We start from the raw sequence: 15,000 nt of genomic DNA, 5'->3' as shown, positions 1-15,000 counted from the left end.
GTCATTTCTTTTAAAATGCTCCCCCCCTCCCCAACATATTTTAGTCGTTTAGCAGACGCTCTTAATGATTACGACCACAAATAGCAATAACTTTAGCGACCCTGTGTTTAATAAACGTGGATATCGACTGCGCCACTTCAGCATGCTATTTTGGTACAGTCGATGCCACGCAGGTTGAGGGTTCGCTGACCACCATGTGCAAGCTAACTCTCCCTGCTTGTTTCATTACACTACGATCAGACAATGATCAGTTAGGTTTTGATGCTATATTTATAATTATATAAAACATATGCAATTAATTTTCCAACAACAGGTTTTCTGTGCCAATGCACCACACAACCAATAAGCAAAGCATACCAGCTTCAACATCACAATCAAATAGATTATGTCAATCTGAACAAACAAGTCCACATCCCTCCCTTCCTTGTAGACAAACAGAAACACATCCCTCCCTTCTATGTTTGGCCGGGTGTGGTTCCCAATCAGAGGCAGCAGTCGCTCGTTGTCTCTGATTGGGGATCATACTTAGGCAGCCAGTTTTCCTGCCTGGGTTGTGGGATCTTGTTGTGTTCCTGTTTAGGCTTGTGTGTTAGCCCTTTGGACCGTCACGGTTAAGTTTGTTATTTTGGTTACTGTGTCCTGTGCTTATTATTTGAATAAACATGTACGCCTTTCACGCTGCACCTTGGTCCGACCTGTCTCTTAACGTACGTGACAGTAAAATCACCAGGAAATCAGCTCAAAGTGATTGTAATTTAGAAAATCTGTTCCCAAGTTGTTCCCACGCATAAATAGAGAGGCTCGTATCCCAATGTCATCGTATCCCAATGTCATCGTATCCCAATGTCATCAAGGTTTTGAAATTGATTTTAGTTATTTGTCAAATAATATATCTGTTTGGGATTCTTGCGGTCAATTTGCGGTGTACAAATGATTTATAACTATGTTCCAACCACGTTCCGGCCCCCCCCCCCCCGACCATCCGCTCAAGGAACAATCGGCACACGGCTGAATGTGATTGGGTATAGCCTATAGGGGAAGCCTATAGGGAAAACCATTTGAATTCAATCCCTTTTTGACAGCACTCCTTTTTCATTTGAATGAAACCTTCCATACATATTTCTAATGCTCATAAAGTGACTTTTTGGACCTGAATGCCAGAACAGTCAAGAGATACAGGTGCTCAAAGTTGACCCATTTTTCATACCCCACCATACCATGAGACATCCATGTCATCATCACTGGAGAGGATAACAGGATTTTCAAACTATTTTATAATTTCTGGGGAAAAAATGTTTTAATAAAAATTATGTCATTTGTTTTAACCTTTATTATATAAAAAGGGATAAAACTCTGATTTATTTTCTCCATCATATTCGCAAATGTTATAACTTAGACCATTTTTCACATCATCTAAGGTTTTTGTGTTGGTTGAGACACAACATGGTGATAAATGTAGTAACATTTGAATAAAATATAAATTTCAACTTTCAAATGGTACCACAAAGATGGTGGGAGGGGCCACGCACATCAGAGAATGTTGACTTGAATAGGAACATCTGTTGTTTTAAATGATACTGTCAATCCCCCCACACCAAACCTATAGACATTACCATTTCAGTTGACATTCGACGGTGGGTAGACCCGGCGGTCATCTTTGTGGTAGTAATTAGAAGTTACAATTTTAATTCGATTTCATTGGTGTGCCAGCTAAATTGCAGTGGTCTGATGCCACAGGGCGGCAGGTAGCTTAGTGGGTAAGAGCGTTGTGCCAGTAACCGAAAGGTCGCTGGTTCTAATCCCCGAGCCGACCAGGTGAAAAATCTGTCGATGTACACTTAAGCAAAGCGCTTAAACCTAATTGCTCATGTAAGTCGCTCTGGATAAGAGCGTCTACTAAAATGTAAATCTGTCCATTATATGAATTTATGTTATTATGTTTCAACTGATGGCGGGTCCTACACAAAAACCTCAAATTATGTAAATTAGGGTCTAAGCTACAACATATGTGAACATAGAAAAACATTGGAGTTCATGTATTTTTTTAAATAATTGACCTTAAAGGTTTCAAAACTACAAAAATATATAAACACTTTTTTTTCCAAGAAATTATTACATATTTTTTATTTTATCTATTTTTATTTCACCTTTATTTAACCAGGTAAGCCAGTAGAGAACAAGTTCTCATTTACAACTGCGACCTGGCCAAGAAAAATAGTTTGGCAGCACTGTTTGTACGTTTTTAAATGATATTTGGGGCGGCAGGTACCTTAGTGGTTAAGAGCGTTGTGCCAGTAACCGAAAGGTCGCTGGTTCTAATTCCCTGAGCCGACTAGGTGAAAAATCTGTCTATGTGCTCTTGAGCAAGGCACTTAACTCTAATTGCTCTGGATAAGAGCGTCTGCTAAATGACTTAAATGTATATTCAAATCTACTGTTGATCTTTTCCAGTGGTGAAGACATGGATGTGTCATGCATGGTATGGTATGCAAAATGGGACAGTTTTGGCATTCAGGTCCGGAAAGTTACGTTCTGACCACTTCTTCCACGAGCAAACATGGGAAGTTTTGTTTAATAACATTTGTCTGTGTGTCTGTGTGGTGAGCAAGTCGACCAGGAGAGCAGCTCATCTAAGGGCTGCCCCGTTTGACGTGATGTGGCAAAGAGCTGACAAAATTGATTATAATGATGAAGCCGACCACTGGATGAAGCCACAGAGGAGCCTCTCTGTGTCCTAGAACTGTCTATTTTTTTAAAAGTATAAATCATGAAAACATATTATCAGTATTTACCAGTAAATCTAGTGCCCGAAATCAGGTACCGTAGATGGAAGAAAAGGGATGCTGTCAAAAAGTGATTAAATTCAAATGGTTTTACCCCTATTCTATTCTACAGACACTAATATAATGTAGCCTCATACCATTTCCATACTTTGCCAAAAGATGAAAGCCAGTATCATCCCCATAGACTCTAGAGGTTAATATGATAATGAAAGCCAGTATCATCCCCATAGACTCTAGAGGTTAATATGATAATGAAAGCCAGTATCATCCCCATAGACTCTAGAGGTTAATATGATAATGAAAGCCAGTATCATCCCCATAGACTCTAGAGGTTAACATGATAATGAAAGCCAGTACCATCCCCATAGACTCTAGAGGTTAATATGATAATGAAAGCCAGTATCATCCCCATAGACTCTAGAGGTTAATATGATAATGAAAGCCAGTATCATCCCCATAGACTCTAGAGGTTAACATGATAATGAAAGCCAGTATCATCCCCATAGACTCTAGAGGTTAATATGATAATGAAAGCCAGTATCATCCCCATAGACTTTAGAGGTTAATATGATAATGAAAGCCAGTATCATCCCCATAGACTCTAGAGGTTAACATGATAATGAAAGCCAGTATCTTCCCCATAGACTCTAAGAGGTTAACATGATAATGAAAGCCAGTATCATCCCCATAGACTCTAGAGGTTAACATGATAATGAAAGCCAGTATCATCCCAATAGACTCTAAGAGGTTAACATGATAATGAAAGCCAGTACCATCCCCATAGACTCTAAGAGGTTAACATGATAATGAAAGCCAGTACCATCCCCATAGACTCTAGAGGTTAACATGATAATGAAAGCCAGTATCATCCCCATAGACTCTAGAGGTTAATATGATAATGAAAGCCAGTATCATCCCCATAGACTCTAGAGGTTAACATGATAATGAAAGCCAGTATCATCCCCATAGACTTTAGAGGTTAACATGATAATGAAAGCCAGTACCATCCCCATAGACTCTAGAGGTTAACATGATAATGAAAGCCAGTATCATCCCCATAGACTCTAGAGGTTAACATGATAATGAAAGCCAGTATCATCCCCATAGACTCTAGAGGTTAACATGATAATGAAAGCCAGTATCATCCCCATAGACTCTAGAGGTTAACATGATAATGAAAGCCAGTATCATCCCCATAGACTCTAGAGGTTAATATGATAATGAAAGCCAGTATCATCCCCATAGACTCTAGAGGTTAACATGATAATGAAAGCCAGTATCATCCCCATAGACTCTAGAGGTTAACATGATAATGAAAGCCAGTATCATCCCCATAGACTCTAGAGGTTAACATGATAATGAAAGCCAGTATCATCCCCATAGACTCTAAGAGGTTAACATGATAATGAAAGCCAGTACCATCCCCATAGACTCTAGAGGTTAACATGATAATGAAAGCCAGTATCATCCCCATAGACTCTAGAGGTTAACATGATAATGAAAGCCAGTATCATCCCCATAGACTCTAGAGGTTAACATGATAATGAAAGCCAGTATCATCCCCATAGACTCTAGAGGTTAATATGATAATGAAAGCCAGTATCATCCCCATAGACTCTAGAGGTTAACATGATAATGAAAGCCAGTATCATCCCCATAGACTCTAGAGGTTAACATGATAATGAAAGCCAGTATCATCCCCATAGACTCTAGAGGTTAACATGATAATGAAAGCCAGTATCATCCCCATAGACTCTAGAGGTTAACATGATAATGAAAGCCAGTATGATACCCATAGACTCTAGAGGTTAACATGATAATGAAAGCCAGTATCATCCCCATAGACTCTAGAGGTTAACATGATAATGAAAGCCAGTATCATCCCCATAGACTCTAGAGGTTAACATGATAATGAAAGCCAGTATCATCCCCATAGACTCTAGAGGTTAACATGATAATGAAAGCCAGTATCATCCCCATAGACTCTAGAGGTTAACATGATAATGAAAGCCAGTATCATCCCCATAGACTCTAGAGGTTAACATGATAATGAAAGCCAGTATCATCCCCATAGACTCTAGAGGTTAACATGATAATGAAAGCCAGTATCATCCCCATAGACTCTAGAGGTTAACATGATAATGAAAGCCAGTATCATCCCCATAGACTGTAGTTAACATGATAATGAAAGCCAGTACCATCCCCATAGACTCTAGAGGTTAACATGATAATGAATGCCAGTATCATCCCCATAGACTCTAGAGGTTAACATGATAATGAAAGCCAGTATCATCCCCATAGACTCTAGAGGTTAACATGATAATGAAAGCCAGTATCATCCCCATAGACTCTAGAGGTTAACATGATAATGAAAGCCAGTATCATCCCCATAGACTCTAGAGGTTAACATGATAATGAAAGCCAGTACCATCCCCATAGACTCTAGAGGTTAACATGATCCAACTGCATGGATGTTACTTTTGCTGCAAGGGACTGTAAATCCACCTGGAGAAGATGGGTAACTAGCTATAAAGTCATGTGAATTTTTCCAGTAAACAGCATTTTTATTTATGGCCCATGTTATTGCCAGACTAGCTAGTTAGCTAACACTTACGTTACAGATGGGACCTCTTTAGCTCACGTTAGCTGATATCACTTCTTCACAATCTCAGCTAATTCTGACTAGAGGGGATCTGCACTATTCATGATGCTTAGACCAAAAGTGACATAATCTTGTTATTTCACTTAGATGGCTACCTAGTAGAGTGGGTATTGCACATTATGTACATCTAATGATCTAAAGGATTTCACTATTTTGTTTAGCTCTAATTTTTTTGAGGCAACCATTAGTTTACTTACAATTTACAGCAAAGGGTTTCCCTGTTTTGGTTTAATGCTAGTTTTTTTGCTTCTGTTTTAGCTAACCTTGTAGCTAACCCATGTCGTAAATCCATTGTACAAGTTCAATGCAGCCATAGCTGTTATATCTCTCCACCATAGTTTGGAGTTATACATCTAAACTATCGTTGCAGATCGTGGGATCTCTACTTTCATTGGTTTAGTTCGCCTTCGTAATCCCCCTCTGTTATTATACAGCTCCGTGTAGCCATGGGACGTTTATAAAAATATACGTCAGTACTTGTCATACCAACTACATCCACTAGAGTGCATACAAGGTAACGGGATGATTATTGACCTGCCTAGCCCTGCTTTCTTACCAATAAGAGGGGGTTGATCTGGGTGATATTACACTATGCACAAACAAATCTGTTCGTTATTGTTCTTTTTAAGGGAGTTTTGTTTCCTCTCCTTTTAATAGCCTGCTGACTGAATCATTTGAGGTAAATTAATAAACATTATTGAAGTGTTACAGAACACAAAAGTCACAGGGTTAACCACACTGAGATGTTTACTCTCAGGCTCTGATACTATAAGTTCCATAAAAATGTACATTGAAAGGTTGTATGTCATGCTATATGGCAAGGAAGTTACCGATCACTGCATGTGTGTATGTATTGTAGTGGTTTCAGGGGTTGTGTTGTGGATGGACGTTATGTGCCTATGTATTGTAGTGGTTTCAGGGGTTGTGTTGTGGATGGACGTTATGTGCCTATGAAGTTTCTTTGTTTTTTGGTTGCCAGGACCACGGAAAGTAATGCGAAGTAATTCCCCAGAGGCAGGACCACGGACAGCTCAGTGGAAACTTCTAGACCGCAGCAGAACAGCCACACCTGTCTCCAGTTGTAATCAGAGCCAAACTGCAGACAGGTGAAACCAATCAGTTTCTCTATTTAACCGAGCCTTGGGTTTCTTTCTTTGACCCCGGCAGGTGAAGGAGTAGGAGGTTATTGGAGAGACAGAGCGTACGGTGGAGAAGGAGGGTTTAAAGCGTTCATCCACCTCTGGCCTGCTGGCCCCCCTACCTCTGCGGAAGCACAGTCAAAGCTGTTCGCTGCTCTGGCACCCCAATGGTGGAACAAGCTCCCTCACGACGCCAGGACAGCGGAGTCACTCACCACCTTCCGGAGACACTTGAAACCCCACCTCTTTAAGGAATACCTGGGATAGGATAAAGTAATCCTTCTACCCCCCCTTACCCCACCCCCCCCAAAAATATTTTTTTTTAAAAGTGGTTGTCCCACTGGCTATAATAAGGTGAATGCACCAATTTGTAAATCGCTCTGGATAAGAGCGTCTGCTAAATGACGTAAATGTAAAGAAGAAAGGAAAATGTGATTACAACAAGGATTGAACCCCAAAGCTTGGAGGACCTTCCACTGGGGGCGAAGTGTTTCCTTTGTTTGTTTTGGGTTATATATATCAAGAACGATGCCAAAGCTTGATCATAATAAACAGGTTTAACCCTTTACTGGACTGGTGGTGTGTGGCTCTATGTGTAAGCTCTGCCTTGCACAGAAATTCACCCCCCTTGGCAATTTTCCTATTTTGTTGCCTTACAACCTGGAATTAAAATTGCTTTTTTGGGGGGTTTGTATCATTTGATTTACACAACATGCCTACCACTTTGAAGATGCAAAATAATTTTTATTGTGAAACAAACAAGAAATAAGACCAAAAAAACGGAGAACTATCCCCCCCCCCCTAAGTCAATACTACATAGGAAAGGGATATACATGCACGCACCAATTTTCCATTATTTATTTTTTAGAATTTTTTGAAACAAGTCAAAAAAGAAAATCACCAATTTGGACTGTTTTGTGTATGTCCATTACATGAAATTCAAATAAAAATAAATTTAAATTACAAGTTGTAATGCAACAAATTAGGAAAAACGCAAAGGGGGACGAATACTTTTGCAAGGCACTGTATAGTATATTATTTTTGTATATCTACATATATATATGTTTTTTTTAATTATTATTATTTTATTTTATTTTTGTCCAACAGCTGTTGCATATGATAGTATCAATGTAACTTGTTGCTGTATTTATGTTGTTGCTGTCCATTATGTTCTGTCTCTATATCACCATAGTCCCTGTGCCCAAGAACACCAAGGTAGCCTGTGTAAATGACTATCGCCCTGTATCACATCTGTAACCTTGAAATGCTTTGAAAGGCTGAAAGGCTCACATCAACACCATCATCCCAGACACCCTGGACCCACTCCAATTCACATACCGCCCCAAAAGATCCACAGATGATGCAATCTCTATTGCACTCTACACTGCCCTTTCCGACTTGGAGAAAAGGAACACCTACGGGTGAATGCTGTTCATTGACTACAGCTCAGCGTTCAACACCATAGTGCCCTCAAAGCTCATCACTAAGCTAAGGACCCTGGGACTGAACACCTCCCTCTGCAACTGGATCATGGACTTCCTGACGGGCCGCCCCCAGGTGGTAAGGGTAGGCAACAACACATCCTCCACGCTGATCCTCAACACTGGGGCCCCTCACGGGTGCGTGCTTAGTCCCCTCCTGTACTCCCTGTTCACCCACGACTGTGTGGCCGCGCATGACTCCAACATCGTCATTAAGTTTGCTAACGACACAACAGTACTAGGCCTGATCACTGACAAAGATGAGACAGCCTATAGGGAGGAGGTCAGAGAAAATGTACCTGGCACCAACGAGGATGGCGGCCTCGTGACTAGCTCTTAGGAAACTTTGCGGTATTCTTTTTTAAAATGTATTCTTTTTTTACATTATTAGCTCAGAAAGTGTTTTGTATCATTACATACAGCCGGGAAAAACTATTGGATATCAGAGAGGGGGTAACTCACCAGAATTACGAACAGGAATACGACTTTCCCGAAGCAGATCCTTTGTTTGCTCTCCCCAGGGCAACTGAACTGATTCCAGCGGCTGACCCAAAACATCGCCGGCGGAGGAGAGGCACTCGCTGCTAAAATCCTCGACAATTGCTATTCGAACTTCCGGGATGGTTATAAGGCCCTCCCCCGCCCTCCTTTCGGCAAATCTGACCACGACTCCATTTTGCTCATCCCTTCCTATAGGCAGAAACTCAAACAGGAAGTATCCGTGCTATTCAACGCTGGTCTGACCAATCGGAATCCACACTTCAAGATTGTTTTGATCACGTGGACTGGGATATGTTCCGGGTAGCTTGCGAAAATAATTTAGACGAATACACTGAAACGGTGACTGAGTTTATCAGGAAGTGTATAGGTGATGTTGTGCCCACTGTGACTATTAAAACCTACCCTAACCAGAAACCGTGGATTGATGGCAGCATTCACGCAAAACTGAAAGTGCAAACCACCGCATTTAACCATGGCAAGGTGACTGGGAATATGGCAGAATACAAACAGTGTAGCTACTCACTCCGCAAGGCAATTAAACTGGCAAAACATCAGTATAGAGACAAAGTGGAGTCGCAATTCAACGGCTCAGACACGAGACGTATGTGGCAGGGTCTACAGACAATCACGGACTACAAAAGGAAAACCAGCCACGTTGCCGACACCGACGTCTCGCTTCGAGACAAGCTAAACACCTTCTTTACCCGCTTTGAGGATAACACAGTGCCACCGATGAGGCCCACTACCAAGGACTGTGGCCTCTCCTTCTCCATGGCCAATGTGATTAAGACATTTAAGCATGTTAACCCCCGCAAGGCTGCCAGCCCAGACGGCATCCCTAGCCGCGTCCTTAGAGCATGCGCAGACCAGCTGGCATATGTGTTCATGGACATATTCAATCTCTCCCTTTCCCAGTCTGCTGTTCCCACATGTTTCAAGATGGCCACCATTGTTCCTGTACCCAAGAAAGCAAAGGTAACTGAACTAAATGACTATCGCCCCGTAGCACTCACCTCTGTCATCATGCTTTGAGAGACTAGTCAAGGATCATATCACCTCTACCTTACCTGTCACCCTAGACCCACTTCAATTTGCTTAACGCCCCAATAGATCCACAGAAGATGCAATTGCCATCACACTGCACACTGCCCTATCCCATCTGGACAAGAGGAATACCTATGTAAGAATGCTGTTCATTGACTATAGCTCAGCATTCAACACCATAGTACCCTCCAAGCTCATCATTAAGCTCGAGGCCCTGGGTCTGAACCCCGCCCTGTGCAACTGGGTCCTGGACTTCCTGACGGGCCACCCCAGGTGGTGAAGGCAGGAAACAACATCTCCACTTCGCTGATCCTCAACACTGGGGCCCCACAAGGGTGCGTGCTCAGCCCCCTCCTGTACTCCCTGTTCACCCATGACTGCGTGGCCAAGCACGCCTCCAACTCAATCATCAAGTTTGCAGACGACACAACAGTAGTAGGCTTGATTACCAATAATGACGAGACCACCTACAGGGAGGAGGTGAGGGATCTGGGAGTGTGGTGCCAGGAAAATAACCTCTCACTCAATGTCAACAAAATAAAGGAGATGATCGTGGACTTCAGGAAACAGCAGAGGGTGCACCTATCCACCTATCCACATCGACGGGACCGCAGTGGAGAAGGTGGAAAGCTTCAAGTTCCTTGGCGTACACGTCACTGACAAACTGAAGAAGGCGCAACAGCGCCTCTTCAACCTCAGGAGGCTGAAGAAATTTGGCTTGGCAACTAAAACCCTCACAAACTTTTACAGATGCACAATTGAGAGCATCCTGTCGAGCTGTATCACCACCTGGTACGGCAACTGCACCGCCCACAGCTGCAGGGCTCTCCAGAGGGTGGTGCGGTCTGCCCAACGCATTACCGGGGGCAAACTACCTGCCCTCCAAAACACCTACAGCACCCGATGTCCAGGAAGGCCAAAAAGATCATCAAGAACATCAACCACCCGAGCCACTGCCGGTTCACCCCTCTGTCATCCAGAAGGCGAGGTCAGTACAGGTCCATCAAAGCTGGGACCGAGAGAATGAAAAACAGCTTCTATCTCAATGCCATCAGACTGTTAAATAGCCATCACTAGCACATTAGAGGCTGCTGCTGCCTATTGAAATCACTGGCCACTTTAAGAAATGGAACACTAGTCACTTTAATAATGTTTAAATATCTTGCACTACTCATCTCATATGTATATACTGCATTCTATTCTATAATATTCTACTGTATCTTAGTCCATGCCGCTCTGTCATTGATTTTCTATGGGGTTGAGATCTGGAGACTGGCTAGGCCACTCCAGGACCTTGAAATGCTTCTTACGAAGCCACTCCTTCGTTGCCCGGGCAGTGTGTTTGGGATCATTGTCATACTGAAAGACCCAGCCACGTTTCATCTTCAATGCCCTTGCTGATGGAAGGAGGTTTTCACTCAAAATCTCACGATACATGGCCCCATTCATTCTTTCCTTTACACGGATCAGTCGTCCTGGTCCCTTTGCAGAAAAACAGCCCCAAAGCATGATGTTTCCACCCCCATGCTTCACAGTAGGTATGGTGTTCTTTGGATGCAACTCAGCATTCTTTGTCCTCCAAACACGACGAGTTTAGTTTTTACCAAAAAGTTATATTTTGGTTTCATCTGACCATATGACATTCTCCCAATCCTCTTCTGGATCATCCAAATGCACTTTAGCAAACTTCAGACGGGCCTGGACATGTACTGGCTTAAGCAGGGGGACACGTCTGGCACTGCAGGATTTGACTCCCTGGCGGCGTAGTGTGTTACTGATGGTAGGCTTTGTTACTTTGGTCCCAGCTCTCTGCAGGTCATTCACTAGGTCCCCCCGTGTGGTTCTGGGATTTTTGCTCACCGTTCTTGTGATCATTTTGACCCCACGGGGTGAGATCTTGCGTGGAGCCCCAGATCGAGGGAGATTATCTGTGGTCTTGTATGTCTTCCATTTCCTAATAATTGCTCCCACAGTTGATTTCTTCAAACCAAGCTGCTTACCTATTGCAGATTCAGTCTTCCCAGCCTGGTGCAGGTCTACAATTTTGTTTCTGGTGTCCTTTGACAGCTCTTTGGTCTTGGCCATAGTAGAGTTTGGAGTGTGACTGTTTGAGGTTGTGGACAGGTGTCTTTTATACTGATAACAAGTTCAAACAGGTGCCATTAATACAGGTAACGAGTGGAGGACAGAGGAGCCTCTTAAAGAAGAAGTTACAGGTCTGTGAGAGCCAGAAATCTTGCTTGTTTGTAGGTGACCAAATACTTATTTTCCACCATAATTTGCAAATAAATTCATTAAAAATCCTACAATGTGATTTTCTGGATTTCTTTTTCTCAATTTGTCTGTCATAGTTGACGTGTACCTATGATGAAAATTACAGGCCTCTCTCATCTTTTTAAGTTGGAGAACTTGCACAATTGGTGACTGACTAAATACTTTTTTCCCCCACTGTATATGTATATATTCTTAAATTCCATTCCTTACTAGATTTGTGTGTATTGGGTTGTGAAATTGTTAGATATTACTTGTTAGATATTACTGCACTGTCGGAGCTAGAAGCACAAGCATTTCGCTACACCCGCAATAACATCTGCTAAACACGTGTATGTGACAAATACAATTTGATTTGATTTGACCTGGCAGTGTGGTGCCAGGACAACAACCTCTCCCTCAACATCAGCAAGACAACGGAGCTGATCGTGGACTACAGGAAACGGAGGGCCGAGCACGCCCCCATTCTCATCGACAGGGCTGTAGTGGAGTGGGTCGAGAGCTTCAAGTTCCTTGGTGTCCACATCACTAAGGATCTATTATGGTCCAAACACACCAAGACAGTCGTGAAGAGGGCACGACAAAGCCTATTCCCCCTCAGGAGACTGAAAAGATTTGGCATGGGTCCTCAGATCTTCAAAAAGTTCTACAGCTGCACCATCGAGAGCATCTTGACTGGCTGCATCACCGCCTGGTATGGCAACTGCTTGGCATCCGACCGCAAGGCGCTACAGAGGGTAGTGCGTACAGCCCAATACATCACTGGGGCTGATCTCCCTGCCATCCAGGACCTCTACACCAGGCATGTCAGAGGAAGGCCCTAAAAATTGTCAAAGGCTCTAGCCACCCAAGTCATAGACTGTTCTCTCTGCTACCGCACGGCAAGCGGTACCGATGCACCAAGTCCGTAACCAACAGGACCCTGAACAGCTTCTACCCCTAAGCCATAAGACTGCCTTCATTGTTAATTAAATAGTTAACCAAATAGCTACCCGGACCATCTGCATTGACCTCCAATGACCCTTTTTGCACTAACTGTTTTGACTCGTCACATACGCTGCTGCTACTGCTTATCATCTGTCCCTTTGTCCCTAGTTATATGTACATATCTACCTCAATGACCTCGTTCCCCCATACATGGACTCGGTACCGTGTAGATAGCCAAGTTATCATAGACTCGGTACTGGTACTCCCTGTATATAGCCAAGTTATCATAGACTCGGTACTGGTACCCCCTGTATATAGCCAAGTTATCATGGACTCAGTACTGGTACTCCCTGTATATAGCCTAGTTATCATGGACTCAGTACTGGTACCCCCTGTATATAGCCAAGTTATCATGGACTCAGTACTGGTGTCCCGTGTATATAGCCTAGTTATCATGGACTCAGTACTGGTACCCCCTGTATATAGCCTAGTTATCATGGACTCAGTACTGGTACCCCCTGTATATAGCCAAGTTATCATGGACTCAGTACTGGTGTCCCGTGTATATAGCCTAGTTATCATGGACTCAGTACTGGTACCCCCTGTATATAGCCAAGTTATCATGGACTCAGTACTGGTACTCCCTGTATATAGCCAAGTTATCATGGACTCAGTACTGGTACTCCCTGTATATAGCCTAGTTATCATGGACTCAGTACTGGTACCCCCTGTATATAGCCAAGTTATCATGGACTCAGTACTGGTGTCCCGTGTATATAGCCTAGTTATCATGGACTCAGTACTGGTACCCCCTGTATATAGCCTAGTTATCATGGACTCAGTACTGGTACCCCCTGTATATAGCCTAGTTATCATGGACTCAGTACTGGTACCCCCTGTATATAGCCAAGTTATCATGGACTCAGTACTGGTGTCCCGTGTATATAGCCTAGTTATCATGGACTCAGTACTGGTACCCCCTGTATATAGCCTAGTTATCATGGACTCAGTACTGGTACCCCCTGTATATAGCCTAGTTATCATGGACTCAGTACTGGTACCCCCTGTATATAGCCTAGTTATCATGGACTCAGTACTGGTATCCCCTGTATATAGCCTAGTTATCATGGACTCAGTACTGGTATCCCCTGTATATAGCCTAGTTATCATGGACTCAGTACTGGTACCCCCTGTATATAGCCAAGTTATCATAGACTCAGTACTGGTACCCCCTGTATATAGCCTAGTTATCATGGACTCAGTACTGGTACCCCCTGTATATAGCCAGGTTATCATGGACTCAGTACTGGTACTCCCTGTATATAGCCAAGTTATCATAGACTCAGTACTGGTACCCCCTGTATATAGCCAAGTTATCATGGACTCAGTACTGGTACCCCCTGTATATAGCCAGGTTATCATGGACTCAGTACTGGTACCCCCTGTATATAGCCAGGTTATCATGGACTCAGTACTGGTCCCCTGTATATAGCCAGGTTATCATAGACTCGGTACTGGTACTCCCTGTATATAGCCAGGTTATCATAGACTCAGTACTGGTACCCCGTGTATATAGCCAAGTTATCATGGACTCAGTACTGGTGCCCCCTGTATATAGCCAGGTTATCATGGACTCAGTACTGGTACCCCCTGTATATAGCCAGGTTATCATAGACTCGGTACTGGTACTCCCTGTATATAGCCAAGTTATCGATCCTCATTGTGGATTTATTATTACTTGTATTATTATGTGTTATTACATTTCTATTACTTCTCTATTTTCTTTCTCTTTGCGTTGTTGGGAAGGGCCTGTAAGTCAGCATGTAACAATTAAAATGTGATTTGATTTGAATTATGTTCAATAATATCCTTCCCTTAGCTTATACCAAGGCTAAGATTTCAACAAGATGAGAGTCGTGCAGTTTAGTAGATGCAAATGCTTTGGAATAATTATGGATATTATTTCAGACAACACAGCAGTTTGCCAGCAGGCAGCATCTTGTTGTCAATAGAGCTTGGAAGGTCATTTGGAAGGTCATTTGGAAGGTCATTTGGAAGGTCATTTGGAAGGTCATTTGCTCAAAGCGTCTTCCTGCAATGATTTCCATTTGATTATATTTCATGCTCTAAGCTTCAGAAGACGTTCTCCTTGCAGCCTGATGTCTGTGTGATGGGAATAGTCTTCAGAAGAC

This window comes from Coregonus lavaretus, assembly GCF_964263955.1.
Source record: "Coregonus lavaretus genome assembly, chromosome: 9".
NCBI lineage: Eukaryota > Metazoa > Chordata > Actinopteri > Salmoniformes > Salmonidae > Coregonus > Coregonus lavaretus.
Note: the sequence above shows the minus strand (reverse complement) of the source record.